The 19,357-nt window shown below is 45.5% G+C and overlaps 1 protein-coding gene across 2 annotated transcripts in view; it reads left to right on the plus strand.

Moving 5' to 3' along the window:
• Positions 1–5,514: 5,514 nt before the first annotated feature.
• PTN (pleiotrophin) overlaps positions 5,515–19,357 on the plus strand; it is a 101,321-nt gene continuing 87,478 nt past the window's right edge. The window contains exon 1 of one of the 2 annotated variants that reach the window (XM_082692170.1): positions 5,515–5,785. The gene's annotated coding sequence lies outside the window, so the exon portion shown is untranslated. The remainder of the gene's footprint in view (positions 5,786–19,357) is intronic. The other variant, XM_082692169.1, reaches the window with a different exon arrangement.

Here is a 19,357-nt window from a genome sequence, read left to right on the forward strand (position 1 = left end):
TTCTTAAACTTATCTCACTACTTGTTCATTTTCTTGAGATACAGTTTTTAATATTTATTTTTTCAATGATTAATTGCTAGAATATAAAAATAAAATTGAGTTTTATAATTTAACGTATCTAGCTAAGGGCACTTGGTTCTAGAAACTTCTCTGAATTACTGACAATTTTCTGAGTGTAACTCATGCCACATAACAATAAAAATTGTACCTCTTTCCATTATTTTTATTTCTTTTTCCTGGCCTTATTTTACTGGCTGAGATCTCTAGTATAATATCCATTGAAAGTTGTAACAATGGAGATTTTTGCCTCGTTCCTAATCTTTGATGTAAAGTATTCGCTTTCTCTAGTAAGTGTCCCAGTAGCTGAGGGCTTTCTGCAGAACAAGGATAATCAGTTATATTCTTAACCTGCTGAGAATTTTCACAATGAATGGGTGTTGAATGTTTTCAAATGCCTTTTCCTCCCTGTATGTATATGTATTCTTTTTGTTCCTCTAATTATTTTGCTAATATAGTGAATTATGCTGTATGACTTTCACGTGGAAAACCAAACTTGCTTTCCAGGGATACTCACCCAATGTGGCAGAATACGGTCATATTTTTACACATTCCTGGCAGTGATGCAATGATATGTGTTATGTGTTAAGGGCTTCAGCATTTATTTTCCCGAGGGATACTGGTGTGCAGATTGCTTTCTTGTAACTCTTACGCTCCAGCTCTTGGCTATTTCAGGCCTGATTTGCTGGGTGAGTGTGGAAGAGGCCCAAGGCCTGGTCCTCAGATTTGCCCGTTTAGAACCTTGATATTTTAGTCGCTCTTGATAAGAGAGACAAGACTGACGGGCTTAAGCCAAGCAGCTGAGACTCATAGCTGCTTGACTGATAAAAGTGTAAGTTTATAAAATTTATAGGCATTGTTTGTTGCTTCCCAGATCTGTTCTACCTCTTCCTTCTGCGGGCGTGGTCTCTGTGGTCACAGTGACTGGGGAGGCTGGATTTTTCTCTACTGGGTTTGGCCTAATTTACCTATCTTTTTTAAATTTTTGATTTAAATTCTATTTAGTCATATGGAGAGATATGTGTGTGTGTGTGTGTGTGTGTGTGTGTGTGTGTATAGTTTCAGGTGTAGAATTCAGTGATTCATCAGTTACACATAACACCTGGTGCTCATTACATCCCGTGCCCTCCTTAATACGCATCACCCAATGGCCCCACCCCACCCCAACTACCTGGGCCTTATTTGCTTGAAGCCAAATATGCCTGAAGCTCCTCAAAACCATCCAGAAAAGCTTCGGTTCACAAACTGAAGACGCAGAGTCAAAGATGGAAACACCTGCGTCCTGGAAGGCTTTGAAACACTGACTTTGCCAAGTCTGGTTGAGATAAAGTCCCAAAATATTTAAGCCATTTTGGTTGAGTTTTCTGTGTGTGTGTGTGTGTGTGTGTGTGTGTTTTAAGATTTTATTTATTTATTTGACAGAGAGCTCACAAGTAGGCAGAGAGGCAGGCAGAGAGAGAGGGGGAAGCAGGCTCCCCACTGAGCAGAGAGCCCAATTCAGGGCTCAATCCCATGACCCTGAGATCATGACCTGAGCCAAAGGCAGAGGCTTAAGCCACTGAGCCACCCAGGTGCCCCTTCTATTTTTTTAAAAAATAAATTTAAAAACCCCACAAACATTATGAAAATTATCTAATAGAGAAGTACATTTTGTAATCCAGTTACAGTGATCGAAACAATACAGGTTTGGTTTTTTTTTTAATCTTTGGGATATTTCAGAGAAGTGAGGAGAAGTGTATTAATGGGACTTCCATCAAACCGAGGGAGCCTGATGGCTTGTCCTTTTGCATTCTAGGGGTACTGCAGCACTCGGAATGGTAATCGAGAATCCAAACATCCTGCCAAGTAGGGGATCTGCGAGACACGTGACAAATTTTTCATCCGGTTCCTTCACATTTTTTCACTCCATGCTGATCACACTTCTCCTTGTATTTGTCACTGCAAAATCAGTGGCCTCATTTTCAAAGCACCCCTAGGACACGTTTTAATTGCTATGTCTTCAGATTGTATTGCGTGGGTTATATTTTAGCCTGGTAGCCCTCATGCAGGGGACCATTAATTACACCTGGAGAGGCTGGCCCCTGGCAGGGAGGGTGGGCATTTGCAAACGCTGGGACATGTCTGGGGGCAGGGGAAGTGTGAAAGGGTGTTTGCAGTTCATTGTTTTTCACAAGAAACAGGGAGCAGAATTTTGGACAGTGGATTACTATCGTAGCCTTCTATCTGGGACCTCTGGTTCTGCCCTTGCCCACCTGTGGGCTATTCAACACAGAGAGACCATAGTGAATCGGTCAGATTTTGTCACTCTCAATGGCTTCCCACCTCATTCAGAGCAAAAGTAGAACTCCTTACATTAGACAAAGGCCATGCATGATTTGGCCCATTACTTGCCTGGCCTGGATGCCTTTCTCCATGCACTGAGTTCCTGTCATAGTGGCTTCCTTCCTGGTCCTCTAACACATGGGGCAAGGTCAGACCTCAGGGCCTTTGCACTGACTGATCCCCTTGCCTGGTGGTCTCCTCCCAAATATTTACATGAACAACATTTTATAATTCTTTTAGGTTTTCACTCAAATTTCCCCCCCACAAATTGGCAATTTTATCTTCTTTCATTGTCTTTTTCCACCCCTACGGCACTCCTCACGTCTTTTTAAAATTTAATTAATTAGTTAATTAAACATGTTTATTTATGTAAACAAAAATTTAAACTCTACCACAGGAGGGATTTTTATCTGTTTTTGCTCATGGCTCTATTCAATCAAAAACTTGAGTCTTCGGGGCGCCTGGGTGGCTCAGTGGGTTAAGCCGCTGCCTTCGGCTCAGGTCATGATCTCAGAGTCCTGGGATCGAGTCCCGCATCGGGCTCTCTGCTCAGCAGAGAGCCTGCTTCCCTCTCTCTCTCTCTCTGGCTGCCTCTCCTTCTACTTGTGATTTCTCTCAGTCAAATTAATAAATAAAATCTTTAAAAAAAAAAAAACTTGAGTCTTCAAAGGTTGTTGGCTAAAGGAACAGAATGAGTTGAAATCTTGAATCAGCAGACCCACAATGAGGCAACAGGAGGAAGGTTGGATTTGGAAGTGAACGCTTCAGAGTCCCTGTGAAAACATCTTCCATTTGAACTTTGGTGTAAATGCTGCGTTGAAGTAAATTATGACTAATCTCAACCTCAGAGATTACTATTCCTTTAAAAAGACTCTTTAATCTTCCTTTATGTTTTAAAAGTACAATAGTTAATAAGGGATTCATAATCTCAGCTCTATTAACATATTGGGACAAATAATTCTTTGTTATGGGAGCTGTTCTGGGCATCATAGAATGATTGGCAGTATCGCTGGTCTCCACTTACTAGATTTGCCTGTAGCAACCGTCCTCCACCAAGCTGTAACAACCAAAAATGTCTCCAGACATCGTTTGATGTCACCTGGAGGGCAATGATTCTTGCTCCTGGTTGAGAAGCCCTGATATCAATAATTCTCATATATCTGTATTTGAATAGAGGGTTCTATTTTTTATATAATACATGTTATGGCATGGAAATCATGGGGATACCATTGCTTACGTTATCAACTCTGTAGTGTAAGCCCCGTAATGATGAGCAACATGTTATATCTGTAAATGTTAAGATAAAATTAGGAAGAAATAGAAAATGAGTAACCCCTTGTTTAAAGGCCTAGAAAATCTACACTTCAGGAGTGACAGTGAATGTGGAGAAGCGTGTCTCAGAAAAGAGCCTTGGTGGAATAAAAATAGTAAAGAACAAAGTGCGTACCTCCCCAATTTATCCAGGTGAAATCACACTGAAACCAACATGGCTTCGTCAAAAATTTTCCTTGTGAAAATGGAATCACAAGGAGAAAGAGGCAACGTGCAGTCTGTGAGTCAAGGGGACACAGCTCCTTATTCACTTATTTCTGCTTTAGGATGGTGTGTGACTTGTGTATGAAGACTTTAGGTAAAGGGATAGACTGGAAGTTTGTAAGCAAATTTCTGCCCCTTTTGACAAAAGAAATGATTGGTTGACTGACTGATTAAAAGGTCTACTGGTGGAGACACCTCTTTAACCCTAACTGGCACCCTCCTGGAACATTTGTCCAGGTGGCAGTCAACCTAAGAGCCCCAAATCTCTGGAAACTACTCTCCATAAAACGATGCTTCTAGTTTGGGGGGTTGGGTATGGGGCTCAGCAAATGTAAATTTTCAGAGTTACTTAAGGCATTTAGTAGATACTAACCAGACAGAACTGAAGGGATGTAACCTCAGAACTGTGGAAAATGGAAGTTTACTTTGCAACCATCTGTAGGAGGATGCCGTCCAATGATAGGTTGAAAGCAAGTGAAAAGAGAAAGACCAGCAGGAGGCAAGAACTGATAAGTGGCAGAAAATCTCAAAATTCACTTTTTTAAAAAAATGTATTTTATTTATTTGCTAGAGAGAGAGAGAGCAAGTGCTAGTGAGAGAGGAGAGAGCGCAGAAACAGAAACAGAGGGAGAAGCAGACTCCCCACTGGGCAGGGAGCAGGACCCTGAGATCATCATGACCTGAGCCAAAGGCAGACGCTTAGCCTACTGAGCCACCCAGGCACCTCTGCAAAATTTACTTTTTAAAATGTTTGGGGACATTTGTTTTACATGTCACGATGATGACATGCAATACTTTTATCTCATCGGTATCATAAACATCTACATGCTGCCCAAACAACCCCCGCCCTAGTACCTTAGCCTGGTTTCTCAACTCAACATAATGAAAATCCGGAAAGCCACGCAGCCCAGCCTCCGAGTTTCACGGAGACCAGAGTCTGAGCTCCATTCATTAAGCCTCTAAACCCTGGGGTGTCAAAGGCCTGTCACTAAATAGGTCACTCAAGGCACCAAGGAAGCCAAAAAAGGAAAGAGCCCCCTAAAGGAAAGTGGCATTTAATTGGGAACCTTCAGACATCTGTCACTCTTGGTGACAAGCGCGAGGAAGGACTTCGCACATTTGTGACGCGCAGGTGGGACGGGGCGGACAGCTGGAGGCACTGGAGCCGGGTGCGGGCGAGGGTGTTCGCGGCGTGGGGAGGAAGGAGAAGCTGCTTTTGAAGTCTGGGCTCTTTCATCCCGAATATCATTTAAACAAAACAAAATAAATGTCTGAGGCCATCACTGTATCCTAAAAGGCCATCCGCTCTCCATTTAAGCGATCCTCTCTGTGAAGGCGGGCGCGCACCCACCTAAAGCCCAGGTCCGCACCAAGTTAGGAAAAGAAAGGTTGTGCGGGTCCCTGCTCCAAACAAAACACAGTGTCTCCTCTCCCGGCCTTTTGGTCCAAACCCGCGTGCAGGCTCCTGCGGGGAGAGCGGCCCTGGAGACTCCAGCCTTTAATGAGCTTCCCAATCAGCTCGCGAGGGAAAGGCGCGCTCCCTCCCTCGCCCAGCCCGCGTCCTCGCCCTGCCCGCTCCGCTCATCCCTCCCCTTCTCCATTTCCCTTCCGTTCCCTCCCCGGCCGGGCGCTGCGCAGGCCCAGGCTGGAGCAGGCTCCCCGCCCGCCCGTCCCACAGCCCGCCGACCGAGCCGCCGCGCGGAGCCCCAGCCGGAGCGGGCACAGGGCAGCGGGAGCCCGGAGAGGCGCGCTCGCGGACGGAGGGCGCAGCAGGCGCGCGCGGGCAGCGGCCACCGGCACCCGACCGAGCGCACAGCCTCGCCGCGTTCAACAAAGGCAGCCGGAGCGCGCGCGGCGTTTGCAACTCCAAGTAAGTGGGAAGCGGCGCGCCGCTCCGCCGCCGCCCCGGGGCCACTTTCCCCGACCCTCGCCCACCCGCCCGGGGGCAGCCGAGGATGGCGCTGCGAGTGGGAGCGGGCTGCCCCCGAAACGGATTCGCTGCGGGGGCCAACGGAGGCATGGGGGGTGGCGGCGCGGAGGCGGGGGGGGAGAGTCGGGTGCGGGACTCGGGGTGCGGGTAGGTGAGCGGGGGAGAGCAGCGGGGGCCATGCCCTGCGCGCCTCCGCGCCGCGTGCCAGCGGCCCGCGGGGTCCACGCCGGGGCTGCGCGCTCCGGAGGCCCTGCCGTGGGAGGTGTGTCCGCGTCTGGGGGGAAGCCAGAGGCAGGGAGGCGCCCCGGCAAACGGGGCTCGGCTTCGCGTCCTTTCTCCGCGCCTCCGCCTGCACCTGGGCTTGCGGGCGGCCGCCCGTCCGCTGGCTTTTGTGGGTGCGGTGCCCGGGGGCGGGGGCGGCGGGGGCTGCGCCTCCCGGGGCCGGGGGACATCGAGAAGCCCTCACCGAGCGAGGACACTCCTCGTCCTGCCCGCCAGCCCGGGAGGGGCTCCGGAAAGGGTCACATCCAAAGTTTAGAAAGACACACCTGAAACCCATCTCGTTTGAATGCGGACTTGAACCACCGCCCCGGACACAGGCCCTTGAACGCTGAGGCTCCCGCACAGAAAGGTGGGGTGTGTTCATTACGAAGTTGCCCGAGTCGTCGTTTCCGAGTTGATGTTTCTAAGAAACGAGCGTTTTTAAAGCAAGGAATATACCCACCTCCTTCCTTGGTTCCCATAGGAAACCTAAAACTTCCCGTCCTGAACACACACACATACCTCTTTCTCCTTAACAAAAACACACAGCACACACACCTCTCGCTGATACACACTTGGCTGTTAACTCTTTTTCTCTGTTAACAGCTGCTTTCTAAGTTTGGGGATACACTGAAAAAAAAAAAAAAAAAAAAAAAAAAAAAGGAGTGGCATGGGGGGAGGGGGAAAGGTGGCCGCTGAGGGAGAGTGAACAATGGGCGGGACCTCGAAGTTTCTTTTTAGCATCTTTCCTCTCGGTGGGCTTGTTGGTGTAGCCGCTTGGGAAGGGTGGTGTGTGCCCGCGTGCGCCTGTGTGGGAGCCACGGGCCTGGGAGAGAACTGAGATGCTAGTCACCAAGCAGGGCTCTGGGACTAAGAACATCAGGAAGCAGTTTCATGGTCCCGGGCAAATGTGAAGTTTGATGAAACAGTAGAGCCCATTCAGCCCGGCGATCGCTGCGGACTAATTGATACGTGGAGATATTTCAAGGTATTGATAGTGAAACAAAAGACGTGTCTCCCAGCACAAAATAAAGCATGCATTTTCCATCTTCATTATATGCCCTTTTAAGTAAATGATGCACTTTAAAGACCAAATGATTAAAAAGCACGCACAGAAAAAAAAAAAGCACGCACAGTCCAGTTAGATTCAAAGGAAATTAGAGCGGGTATTAGCTCTCGTCCTCTTTGGGGCTGTGTGTGCCTTCAGAGTGGTGAGACTTGCACTCACTGAAACTATAGGATGCGATTTTTTCTTATTTTATTTAAAAACAAAACAAAACAAAAAAACAAAAACAAAAAAGCACCTCCTTCCATTACCCTGTGCTTTAAGAAACTTTTGTGATGGGAGTTCTCTAATTGTGCTTTACGTCTTCCGAAGGTGATCTCCCCCGACCCCCTTCCGTTCCCAGACACCCTTGGGGACAGTTTTCTTCCCACAAGTGAGATCTGTGAGGCGTGCCCACCTGAAGCCATCCAGGACTACAGTAGGCGCTCTCTCTGCTGGTCACGCGTGGATGCAACTGCATTGTTTTTTTTCTCTCTCTTACTTCCTTTTTTTAAGATTTATTTATTTATTTGAGAGAGAGCAAGTGCACGCAAGGGGCAGAGGGAGAGTCTTAAGCAGACTCCGTAGGGACCATAGAGTCCCATGCTGGGTTCATTTCCAGGATCCTGAGATCAGGACCTGAGCTGAAACTAAGTGGGGTCCTTGAACCAGCTGAGCCAGGCAGGCGCCCCTCGCATTGTATTTTCCAAGCTGCAGTTGTGTTAGTCCCCAGTTATCATCCTGTTAATATATAACTTGAATCACCTGATGTTTAAATGAGGTATTATAGAGAATGAGGTTAATTTAACAGTATACAGAGTATAATATATATTATATAATAATACATAGTTCTGTGGCTTTCTAGACCTCTTTCCAAGATATTTGGAGTAATAAATTTGCCAATTTATTGAGAGCTTCAGTGCACTTTTTTTTTTACTCTAGTAAAAAAAAGCCAGTGGCCTTGTTGAATTTTCACAGAACTTGATCATTAGAAATAACCTGAGAGAAATAAGGTCCACAAATAGTTTAATCGCTTTTATCAATAAGATCCATCTTAGAAATGAAATATTTTAGGTTTAAATGCTTTTCCCCCCCCCTTTGAAGATACTCTCGCTTTCTCATTTAAATGACCTCTCATGTGGATTCTGATTCTCTTTTTCATATGTGGTTTATTTTTTTTTAAATTATTACTCTTCAAAATTTTCCCAGGAGACTGAGTTAAGTTGGCTTACTCAAAATGGTGTGTGTGGTTAGCTAATGGCAGATCGCGAATACCAGAAATTAGAATTCAGAATATACATTCAAGTTCTCCACTCCTGCTGTTAATATGGTGGCGTCGGTATATGGGGAACGGTCCTTGACTTCCCTACGGAAGGTAATGTTTAAACTGAGAGTACCCAGGGCAACCCGAGAACAAGCGTGGTCTACACCGGAGGGCATTGAGTCTAGTTTAAGGTATGGCTTATTGTGGGGCTCTGGGGGGAGTCCAGGCTTCCCAACTGTGCTCTTCCATTGCCTGGATGCTGAATGGGGCTTCTTCAAACGGTGAAGGCTGCCGTTCTCATGAATAATCAGAACTTCTGTCTCCTGTTGGCACAAGGCCATGCCTTTGCTCTGTGGTAAAATAATATTCAGATATGGATCTTCTCTTTATGAGCTGGGCCGACTTTTTTCCATCCAGAGCCAACTGGCTGGAGTGGGATTTGGGCCACAGCCTGACTTTGGAAAGTTGTTCTTCATCCCTGATATTTATGGCCAATGTAAGTTTCCATCCATCAAGCCATTTTTCCACACACTTCATGCGTCTTGAATGTAGCAGAGTTCTCCGGGTCTCACGATCTTTCTAGGTTGTCAAATATAACAAGCCTTTTGTTCCGCGCTGTTTTAGTATTTGGTTAAAAAAAAAAAAAAAAAAGAGAGGTTAAAATGTCTGTGGTTTAAAAGAGTAGCTATACCATGACATTATCGGAGGGCATTGTGTTTATGGTAACATTGTGGATTCGATTATGTAGATCACATTCACCACAAATCCCTATTTCTTAAGCTCAGGCAAAGAATACAGTCAACAGTTGGTGCTTGAGACAGTTGGAGAAATAAAATTTTAATTTCTTCTACTGGGATTGGTTTGTTAGCCATTTCTTCACAGTAGGTTTAGGTAAAGTGCCATTTCCAAAAAAAAGAAAGAAAAGAAAAGAAAAAACCCATCATAATGTGTCTCCTAAAAGCAGAATTCTTAGATTCCTAAGCATCATCCTTAGTTGAAAAAAAAAAGTATATGAATCTTGAAAGACGTTGAGTCATGGTAACTGACACTGACCCTACACTCTTAATTCTAAGAACCATTCGACAACCAAAATGTCACTGACAAGGCAGATAGCATGCTGTATTCCTAACCTTTTGTTTTCACTTCTTCTAGCTTTAGCACTTCCCCATCCCCCTCCTCTGCTGTCATTCTCGAAGCTCCCTTCTGTTCATCCAGTGCTATCATTTCCCATTTACCAAGTCCCACGATGTCTTGCCCAATTTCTTCCCTGTATCTAGGGTGGCAAATACGCCTTCACGTACGTATGTATCCGGAAGGGTCGCCCATATCCTGGGATACTTGGAAAGCTGGACCTTTCTAGCTACGATTTTCACATTTTTCTGGCCTGGTTCATTCAAACCTGTTTTCTGGATTGTTTCCTTTCTGACTAAGACCCCGGCCAGGATCAGTTTATGCTTCCGTCACTGAGAGCAGTGTTGACTTCATTCTCCTCTTAGTTCCTGAACTTGAGTGGAGCTGGGATTACTCACCTGCATCCTCCCCATCCCGCCTCCGCAGGAGAAGATTTCTTGCTCCTCTGGTGAGTCAGTTCAACCATAATAAGCAGTTTTTATTATATGTATGCTAGATGCCTAATACTGAGGTAGGCAATGTGATATACTCAAGAAATAAAAAATTTCTTTTCTCGAAGGCTTACAGTTTCACAGTTCCGTTTGTATATGGAAATGGTGCTAACTTGTGAAATCCTTTATTACAAATATATTTAAAAGAGATGCCAGACCATGAAAATCCATTTATAGCCCTGCCCCCCATCTCTGGGAAAAAAAAACACTTGAAAAGTCACAGATCATTTCATCAAACAAATGACTTTTTACATTTCTTCCTTTCCCTTAACATGCAACAGCATCGTTTGCCAACACTGCTTTCTTATGATTATCTGATTATCTTTTACTGCAGTCTCCCTGACATATTAATTTTTTCCAACTTCCTTGGCCACTCCTCAGCATTTTTTTTCTTCTTTTCTCCTCGACCTCCACATGTGAACATTCATTTCTAAATACTCAGATCTCACCCCCCCCCACCCCTCCCTCTCTCTCCATATGCTTCAGTATTGATCATGACACTTGGGTTTCTACTCCAGTCTTCATGAGAGAGTTCTCAAATCTCTCCATTCTCGGTTGCATTTTGGTGTCACACTTAAAAAAAATTTTTTTTTAAATGAATACTAAAAGCAATCCTAGTTGGGGAAGGAGACTAAAGCAGAGGACTTCTTGTTATTTTATTCTTAATCCCAACAGACTTCTACACATAATGACTGACCCATTACTTGTCAGGTAGTGTGATAGGGAATACAAAAATAAATAGGCCTTCAAATAGCTTATGGGCTACTCAGTGTATGTGCGAGTACATTAAAATAACTACAACACGAGTTACAGCAAGATATGTACATACAAAGTTTTTGCCCTAAGCAGTTCCAGCAAAAAAGTGATTAAAAAATTTTTTATGAGAAAAAAGGAAGTTTAACTCAAAAAGGTTAAACGGAGAAGGTGATCATATTTATTTCAAAATTATCACTGTCTTTTGGTTATTTTATTGCCATTTATTCTGGAAGAGAAGTTGACTCTGGGTTCCTTTGTGTTTTCATTTCACATTGGCCATGTCGTGGGGCACACAGGAAATCTTAGAATTCACTCCGGGTTATTTAGAATAAATATAATATTTAAGACTTGACACATCACCATAGATGGATTCTTCAGGAAAAGATATACCAGACATGAGATTTTGACTGTCCTTCAGGGGACTGCTATGCATGGAGGAAAAGAAAGCAAATCCTCCATGTCAGCTGTGGAATTTGGATGAAACTGAGTGAGTAGGTTGAAGGCACCAGAGGGGGGCGTTTCCCAGGCAAATCTGTCCTCTAGGTGGCGCTCTGATTCTGCCCTGCTCTTTTCTCCTCCCCCTCTCCATCAGCCCATCCAAGTGACTTTAACTCTTGCTTTTCCCAGCAGGGTTGACTCTGGAAAAGCTCATCTTTCCCCCGTCATAGTTACTCACCATTCTCAGGAGCTCCATCCCACCCACACCGTGCATCCAGAAAGGCAGGGGCGCTGTCTCATTCATCTCAAGAACCCTAGACTATCAAGCTCCAGACCCTCCAGACCAATAATGTCTGGCAAATGAGTGAAAAAAATAAATGACTCAATACCATTCTCTCTGCCTCTCATGCCCCAAAGACCTTGACGATCCGTCCTTTATACGTAATTCCTCTAAACATCACCTGGTGCCAATTTCCGATTTAAATCTGAGCACCCCCATTCTCAGCCTTAAACCTCTATAAGGAAGCCTATCCATCTCTCATTTCTTCACCTCTGTCATTTCACAGGTCATCTAAGCCTGTCAGGTCTCTGGCCCGTCTTCTAATCATACTCCTCCTTGTCCACTTCATGCCCAGAAGTTGCAAGGTCTCTGACTCATGGTTGCCTCCATAATGGAGAGAAAAATCGGACTTCCTTCTTCTTTAAGAGACCGTATAATTCAAAGCTACAAGACTGCTCACTTAAAGCCTTCTTTTCATCGTAACTCCAATGTGGCTATAGAACATTTGCTTTTCAGAACTTTTTACATTTATTTTTTAATATTTTTATAACAATTCCACTAGAGCAGGATTTTTTTTGTCTTTACACTGATATGGCTAAGCTTAAAGAGGTTAAGATGACCCCAGTAAGTGCCATGAAAGTATTAAAACAAAGCTTTTGCGGTGCCTGGTTGGCTCAGTCAGTTAAGCATCTGCCTTCGGCTCAGGTCATGGTCCCAGAGTCCTGGGACCGAGCCCCAAGACATATTCCATGCTCAGCATGAAGCCTGCTTCTCCCTCTCCCTCTGCCCGCTGCTCCCCCTGCTTGTGCTTGCTGTCTCTCTCTCTCTCTCTGACAAATAAATTAATCTTTAAACAAATAAAAATAAAATTTTTAAAGTACCTAGTTTGGTTATTTTCTTCTCTATATCATAATGCCATTTCATCCTTTGACTAATTAATTTTTATGTCCCAGTTGCCTCTTATATCAAACCTAAACTCTAAGGTATATATGATAAGAGGCTAAATAACCTGGGGTAGCGGTTCCCTGTCTTCTGTTTATGGAAATAACTAGAATCATGTCTTAGCTTCCGGGTGCCGGGGGCCCAGCCCTACAGATTCTGACTTGAGAGGTGGAATCAAGGAATGCAGACATGTGACAGGCCACCTGGGTATAGGGGACAAAGTAGGCATATTAGCCCTAACAGGCCCATATTTGAGCTCCAAGGTCAAGGAAACCAAGGTAGAAACCACAGTTCTACTTACTGCTAGCTCTGTGACTGTCAGCAGATACCATGGTTTTTCTTCAATGGCCTGACCTCTCATTTTACTGAGAACATGAATACCTCCCTTGTAATATTGACATGACTATTAATCTAGAAAATGAACATGAAGGACTGAACCCAGAGTCTGATGGGTAGGGAGTGTTGGATGAAGACAATGAAGGTGCTAATTCCCGGGGCTCAGTGACCCTGCCCGGTGACACGACGCTCCACATCACTTTTATTTCTCAGGCCGAGGTGGCGTCTCAGCCAGGCAGACAGGTGAGACCTGGGTGAGACCCTTCTGCTGTGCCTCGCACTCTCAGATCATTCTCTGTAAAGACAGCTCCCCAATTCCCTTCCCCTGAAAAGGAACATGCAACCTGTGGTCGTGCTTAAGGCCTGAGGTCTCCAAATCGGGCTGCTGACTTTGGCCTTCCTTGTGGCCTCCAGGAGATCACTGGGCATTCAGGGCCCCCCAGTCCAGTGCAGCCATCCCACTGCTGGCGCTGGGGATGCCCGTAAACACATTCTCCGTGATTTCGGCCGCCACCAAGGAAGCATCAGCTCTGGGTGGGAGTCCCCATGAAGCTGCAGAAACCTGATGGTTTCCCTGCAGCTCTGCCTGACATTTGGTAGGGACGGGGCATGTGTCACCGACCCTCCCGAAGCCTCTAGGGATCTTGGCTGTCAGATGGCAGGGAGGCTGGGGATGGCGTCCCTTGCTTTTGCCTTCAGTGATGAAGGTACATCGTGACAGTCTGATGTTTATAAACTGTAAAGTCTTAGGCTGCGTGTGAGCGGCTCGTAATAAAATCTGCGGAACCACTTCTCCTTCCCGGATTCTGCTGCTTGTTGCTGTCATTTTCCGAGGACGCCTAGAGATCGCTAAAGGTGCCCGAAGGTCGGCTTGACTGGACAAAGTGCACAGGAGGAGAGATGTGTGAAGATTGTGAAAATATGAAAATCTGAGACAGAGCTGGGGGATGGGGAGGAAGCAAGAAGACAATCCTAAAAAAAGGCTAAATGAAAATGGTTTTGCATTCTTTTACTAAATATTGTATTATAGTTCTTCCTGAGAGTTGTCAGGAGGACATGCCAAATTGTTCAGTCAGTTATGCTCGCTAAATTTAGGTCTTTGCGACTGAAGAGCGACACTGTGCTTACTCCGTAGCAGGTGCTCCTTACGCTGTCACGGGGGGTTCCGGCCCCTGGAGGTCTCCGGGCAACGCAGGCTGTGGTTTAGCAGGTGCCCGGCAGACCTCTCCCACAGTGATAGCCCGGCTGCTGGCCTGGGGACCTGACTTTGAGCAGCCAGCCACCAGGATTGGGATCCATGAACTTGAGAGAATGGGAGAAGGACCAGAACTCTCCAGGCATGACCTTTCATAGCTTAATACAAACATTGAGGGTCCTGGGCAATAAACCTTCTTGCTGTGCACAAAAACAGCGCATGCCCATACTTCATGTCCAAATATTTACAGTGTTTGGTTTTTCATAAAAGAAATTTGCAATCACCATCTGATTTCCTGCTTGGCTCAACTGAAGACGCTTAGAGTAAGAGGCCCCCTGCCCCGCGTGTACCAGTGTCTCCTTCCAGTGTTTTCCCTGGAGAAGGGAGAAGTGATTCATGCCTTAATTTGTCTTAAAAGCGAGTGAGTGAGAAGTGTTTAGGAAACTTCCTTCTTCATATGAAAAGGATATCATATCGTTTGTTTTCTTTGTGCTAGAATATTCTCTTCTTTAGGTTTTGAGTAAGATTCTCTTTGATTGTCCCTTCCGTACTGTAACGGAAGTCGAGCAGGTGTCCTCCATCTTGGTGACTTCTGGGAAGACCCTGGGCCTCTGGAGATTCTTGCCGCAGAGCCAGGTTTTGGCGATAAGGAACATATCCCAGTACCGTTCTTGGGTAACAAAATCTTCACTCAAGCTCAAACAAGGGGAGACCACACACAATTTTAGAACAGTGTTTTCATCCTGGCCTTACTTCTTTGCTAATAATTCAGCTTTTTCTAAACCTCGCCCTGGGAGTCTTGCCCATAATAGCCAAGGGTTATCCCTGAGGTTTTGACAGATCGTGGTCTTCCTGTTGGATCCTAAGAACACTGGAGGGGTTTTAGTGGGCACGTGCCAGGAGGTCCTGTGGGGCGCCCATGGTAAGCCCAAAGTGGCTTCAAAGTAGCTTTGGGGAATTTTAGGCAAGGGTCAGTGTTGTTGTTCAAAAGATATTTTCTACCAAAAAAAAAAAAAAAAGAAGAAGAAGAAGAAAGAAAGAAAAAATATTACCTTCTTGTGCAATATATTGCAGTATTTCTGTAGGTATGGTCCAAGGCATGTAACTGAGGAAAACTCAACTGCTCTAGGAAGGAAAACAGATAGTTGATTCGATTATTGTAGTAGATTTAGGTACTTAAATTTTGAAAAAAGAGCCTGTCTTCCTATGCACACTTTAAATTTACAGCATCCATTTAACTATTAAGTTCAGTGTCTTTGGTGGCTGTATTCAGAATCTCAGAGCACCGTGCATGTCAGACTTGTGAAAAGGTGGCTTCACTTTAATCATGGGGAAAAAAATGAAGTTTTTCATTATTATATTTGTTATTAGAAAAAGAGAAATACATACCTGAAAAAAAATCATTTTTTCCTCATTCTAGAAAAATATATTTTTATGGCTTAAGATGCTCAAATTTTTAAAAACTATAAAGAAGAAAAACTCCCTTCGAGTCTTGCTCCAAATAGATGCTGCTATTAACACTCTGATACACATCCACAGCTTTCGGATCTGCTGATGGAACTGTAAGAAATAGTTGAATGAATAATTGCCTGTCTTTTACAAATCAACATTACAATTAATGCATGCTCTACGTTTAATAGCTTTACACACATTCCTGTGCATTTGTTTTTATGAATTAGGCCAATTAAGATGGAAATTCAGTGTACTTAGCTTGACATGGGGGAATTTGAGTCATTAAAAAAAGCCTAGTCCAATTAGGGAGGGTATGTGCTTTGGTGAGGGCTGTGAAGTGTGTAAACCTGGCAATTCACAGACCTGTACCCCTGGGGATAAAAATATATGTTTATAAAAAATTAAAAATTAAAAAAAAAGATTTTGATATACAATGTTTCAGACTTTAAAAAAAAAAAGCCTAGTCCATTACTATTACAGACTCTCCTAATAAAGTTGGAAGTAGAAAAATGAAAGCAAACAAACATAATGCCTTGAAGCAAACAAACAAAAGAAGTCTTTGTCCCAGCAAAGGATGTACTGTTTAGACGAGAACACTTAATTCCATGGAACTTCGTGTGTTTCGTGTGTGCCAATTAAAGGTCAGGCTGAGTAAACAGTGTCTTCCATTCTGACCCCAAGGACTCTTCCAGATACATATAGGGGTGGGGAGGGGGATAAAGTCTCCCCAGGGAAGCCACAGCTGCCAGGACCCATCTAACCCTGTAACAGCTCCCAGGAGGCTAGGGGCCTTCCAGACTGCTCTGGGGCTGAGGGGCTGGACCCAGAGCCCTGCGTGTGGGTAACCTGCAAGGGCAGCAAACCTTTTGAAGCCTGTGGCTCTCTGATGCATTGGCACCCAAAGGGGAGTTGTTTATTTGCTCTGTTGTTATTTGGAATAACTAATGTACAAATGTGCTCAAGTTTAAAGGAGTCCGATCAAATTTGCGTTGGACAACCGCATCGCTGATTGGAGAGGACAGGCAACAGTTACACGCTTTGATTGTCTCTGCCAGTACTGGGAGTCCCACTAACTTGAGCCCGAAATGATTTTTAGCCCTTTTTAAATAGAGGTTTTAGTCTGACAGTTGGGGATCACAGAGTTTGCCCTCTGATATGTGATATCTGGGAATTTGGAGATGCAACTTCAAGGCTGTCATAAATGAATTTGGTTTGGAGAAACAGATCAGAAGCAATTCAGCAGGAGTAAGTGGGTAGAGGTGGATTTCTAACCAGTTTCTCTCAAAATAGATCCGCGTTTCCAAAATCAGCCTTACTCTGGTGTCTAACGTTTTGTCCACTGATGTGCTCTTGCAGGAAGTTAAAATGACAGCGGTTAACTTCAAAGGCAGCAGAACCAACAGACAAAAGAAATGGAAGTGGACTTGGTTTTGAGATCTTAGGGAAAATATCCCCAAGCCTGATAGTTGGAAGCCCTGTGCCTGGGGAAAGGAACTTCAGGCCTCCCAGAAAATTCTATCAGAGTTGAGGTTTCCTCCACTGTGGAGGCACCAGTGAGCCCACTGGCTTTGGCGGGGTTTATGAGGAGACTTCTCTGGGCTGGACTGGTCTTGTTTGCTGTCCCAGTCTCCCGGGCTCTGGATGCCTCTACATACAACGATGCCATGAAGTCAGTCAGGCTCTGGGCATCAATCCTGGTCCCTCCTTGTTCTTCTCAGAGGAAGCTCTTGAAGACCAAACAGTAGCAGCCATGCCAGTGCCTCAAAAAGGACCTGAGCGATCTTGGGTACAAGACCGTAAGGTAGTCCATTTGGTCGCTGAGCCCACTCTTCCATAAAGGCACAGGTCCTCTAGCCCACTGTTTACATCTGTGTCTTCTCCACCCTGGGGGGTGCGGGGGGGCGGGGTTGCTGTCAAGAAAAGGGATCAAGGAAGAGCCAGGGAGGCTCCCTTTCATGTCCTGGAGCAAGCAGAATCCTCCAGACCCAGGGCTTGGCTGCACACACGCCATGAGCTTCCTGGGTGGGTTTTGTCCCTTGCCTTTCATCACCAGCTGTAAGATGTAATGTTAAGCATCTTGTTTAAATCAGAAAAAAGTTTAGGCTTGGCCCCGCCTATTAAAAAGTCCAATTATATGTTGCAGAACAAATTGTTATCCCCTTGTTGTCTTCTTTCCTCCAACTGACCTCTTCCTTATCTGATTTCCAAGTCCACGCTGAGGCGTGGCCGGGTCTCTTATCATGCACTAGAACTTGAGCAATAGTTGAAAACCAGTGCAGAATCAGGGGAAAGTGTACCTTCTCTTTGTACTGGATTTTAAATATAATCTTAGGTGGAGAAGATCAGCTTAAGTACCAGAGGCTGTTTTTCTCAAAGGGGAGTGGATTTCTTGGCTTATCTAGTGTGATAAGCAATTGCTTATCTCTATTCTTGGTGCATTTTGAGCAAAATCACGCTCTGTCCCTGGAGAGTGTTAAATATTTGTCTCTGTTAGGACTCAGGATGCCGCAGTGAGTTCGGGATGAAGGTAGACGGGCCAGGGAGGCGGGGAAGCTGGGGGCTGGAGGAGGTAACAGCAGGGGCGGTCAAGTGCAGACCAGTTAGTAAGGCTTTAAGGAGCAAGCGACCACATTCTCCCAGTGGACGCAAAGGGAGCAACTCCGGGACTGTAGCTTATTAGATGAGATTGACTTTTACTGAAATAAGGGTGAATGCGTCCCCCCAGGAGCACCAGCTAAACTGAGGGACACTTGAGGTACATGCTAGCAAGGATCAGGGACACCACTAATGACTGGCGATTCCTGAAGCAAATCTGCAGATATTAGGACACATTCCTCTAGCTAACATCCGATACTGGTTCTGTTTGTAGATCTCCATAGGAAGAGGCTTCCATTTTTTTTTTTAAAGCTTTAACTTATTATTTTATAGAGAGAGCGTGTGTGCAGGCACACACGAGTGGGGAGCTGGGGGCAGAGCGGGAGGGAGAGAGAGAATCCCAAGCAGACTTCTTGCTGGGCGTGGAGCCTGACTCGGGGCTCGATCTTGCAACCCTGAGATGGTGGCCTGAGCTGAAATCAAGAGTCGGATGCTTCCCCAACCGAGCCCCCCAGACGCCTTTGAAGATGCTTCAGTTGTTCAATCATTTTGGATTGTTGGTCCTTCGTATTTAACGGAAATCTTTGCATTAGGTCTGAGTTTCAGTGGTCACGCGTCTTGTCACTGAAGCTCATCTTTCTAAACTCTGTTGCTGGGTAATCATTTCTGGTTCTTTCTCTTTGTCGCTGCCCAGGTCTATGCCCTGGCATAGAGCCAGCTGCTCAATTCACATTTGTTGCTGCATAGAATTAGGATAGCATTTTACCTAGTTTCTACCCCCCACGCGCTCCCTCCACCAGCCCTGGCAAGACTGAATATTACTTGGCTGCCCTCGCCACAAACTGTGACCTGAGCAGTCGTTTTCCTTGGCATCTCCAGCTTTTCTTCTCCACTCGGTTCTTCGTCCTCAGGGATATTTCCGTTATCGATGTTCAGACACCCAGAGGCCTGCCTTCTGCTGTTCTCTGAAGACCTCTTGTATCCAGGCTTCACGCTGGCCACTGGCATCCCTCGCGTCCCTTGATGTGCTCTGGGGACACATGGCGATCTGTCAAGTTCGGGACCTGCCAGCACCTCTGGGGTGCTGTTTCTAGGAACTTTCCAGGGCCAGACTTTGTCCCTTATCATCAGCAATTTGGAGAAGCTAAGACCTTGTTCGCTTTTTGTGTGATTTCCTCCCCTTTCTCCTTTCAGAGCACCACCCACCGGCTCAAAGAATGCTATCTAATGTCTGTCAGGTGCTTTCTCTGTGTGGGACACAAGGCGGGAACTTGACATTCAGTTCCAGATTAAATGTTCCCAAAAGCCTTGGGGGAAAAAGACTCT

This window comes from Mustela nivalis (genome assembly GCF_964662115.1).
Source record: "Mustela nivalis genome assembly, chromosome: 12".
In the NCBI taxonomy this organism is placed as follows: domain Eukaryota; kingdom Metazoa; phylum Chordata; class Mammalia; order Carnivora; family Mustelidae; genus Mustela; species Mustela nivalis.